Raw genomic sequence first — 2,057 nt, 5'->3', positions numbered from 1 at the left:
CAGACTGGGCACAGTGGCTCACGCCTGTAATCCCAGCACTTTGGGAGGCCGAGGTGGGTGGATCACCTGAGGTCAGGAGTTCGAGACCAGCTTGGCTAACATGGTGAAACCACGTTTCTACTAAAAATACAAAAAATTAGCCGGGCATGGTGGCATGCCTGTAATCGCAGCTACTCAGGAAACTGAGGCAGGAGAATTGGTTGAATCTGGGAGGCAGAGGTTGCAGTGAGCCGAGATCATGCCATTGCACTCCAGCTTGGGTAACAGGAGCAAAACCCTGACTCAAAAAAAAAAAAAAATTTATAATTCTCTTCAAAATAATAATTTTTGATGGCTGCTTTTGATGGCTGATTATTTTGGATTGCTACTAGTCAGAAGGTAATTTTTGTTTTCCTGTCTGTGATTTTATTTTCAGCTGCCCAGCTAGTGACACCTCCTGTAGACAAGGAAGCCGAGTTACTGTGTCAAGGAGAGGAAGAACTAGTTTCCCAAACAGACATTAAAACATTCTTGGAAGCCTTACCGGTAGGTTCAGTGGTGAGCTGGTCAATGTTTAACAACCAGCTCCACCCTCCAACCCCCCCCAACCCCCCAAAAAGAAAAAGAGAGATTAGCCCTGGTTTGTACCATTTACTGTAAATGCTCTCACCATGGTGATTGCAAGTAAACAACAAGATATCAACCAGAGTGCACATTTTCTGAAAATTTAACAATTGACTGACACTAGCCGACTAGTGAGAGCTAGTTAGTTTGAGCTCTCACTAGTTAGTCTGAACTGACTCCACACACCCTTGAGTTGCTCTGAAATGGTTCCTCTGTTCTTATCTGTGGGATGCAATTAGAGCCAGCTTTAGGGACATATGATCTATGGAGTACAGGGCGCCTGATAGTAATTCCACAGTTCAAGTACAGAGCTTTGTTTAATGTTCTGCTGTTACTGTTTTGAAATTCTTACTGTATTGAAGAAGAGGTTTGCCAAGCATGTAGCTGGACAACCCAGAGGGCAAGGGTTTCTGATTTCTGTGGTGCTCCGTTCTGAAAGGACGGGTGGAAGGGGAAATGTTGGGAGAATTTGCAATCTGTTCCTCACAATGTGATCATGATCCTTGGGAGACATGTGACAGTCTTCCCTGGGATTTGTGGTTCTTCCAGCAGACTTGGGTAATTTCTTTGCCAACATCTGTTAGCATCAATGAAGTTAGCTTGGTCTGGGAAATTTTTTGTTTTTTGTTTTCAATTGTGGTAAAATACATGTAACAAAATTTACCATCTTGATCAATTTTAAGTATACAGTTCAGTAATGTTAAATACCTTCACATTGTTGTGCAGACATTACCACCATCCATCCCAGAACTTTTTCATCATCTTTTAGTAAAACTTTGTACCCATTAAACAATAACTTTTCATTTTCTCCTTCCCTCCAACCCTGGAAACCACCGTTCTACTTTCTCTGTCTATAAATTTGACTTTTCAGGATACCTCATATAAGTAGAATCATACAGTATTTGTTCTTTTGTGACTAGCTTATTTCACTTAGTGTAAAGTCTTCAGGGTTCATCCAAGTTGTAGCATATCTCAGAATTTCCTTCCTTTTTAAAGGCTGAATAATATTCCACTGTGTGTATATACAGTAAGTCCTCACTTACAAGGTTGATAGATTTTTGGAAACTGACTTTAAGTGATAGCATACTGTATAATGTATTTATTTTTATTTTAAATTTTTTTGTAGAGGTGGGGTTTCACTTTGTTGTCCAGGCTGATCTCAAACTCTTGGGCTCAAGCAATCCTCCTGCCTTACCCTCCCAAAGTGCTGAGATTACAGCCATGTACCACCACGCCCAGCTACATACCACATAATGAAACCAATTTTACCATAGGCTAATTGATATAAACAAGAGTTGGCCAGTCATGGTGACCCACACCTCCAATCCCAGCACTTTGAGAGGCCAAGGCAGGCGGCTTACTTGAGGCCAGGAGTTCGAGACCAGCCTGGCCAACATGGTGAAACCCCATCTCTACTAAAAATACAAAAATTAGCTGGTCATGGTGGTGCACGC

Source organism: Colobus angolensis, unplaced genomic scaffold (assembly GCF_000951035.1).
Source record: "Colobus angolensis palliatus isolate OR3802 unplaced genomic scaffold, Cang.pa_1.0 Scaffold655, whole genome shotgun sequence".
NCBI lineage: Eukaryota > Metazoa > Chordata > Mammalia > Primates > Cercopithecidae > Colobus > Colobus angolensis.
Note: the sequence above shows the minus strand (reverse complement) of the source record.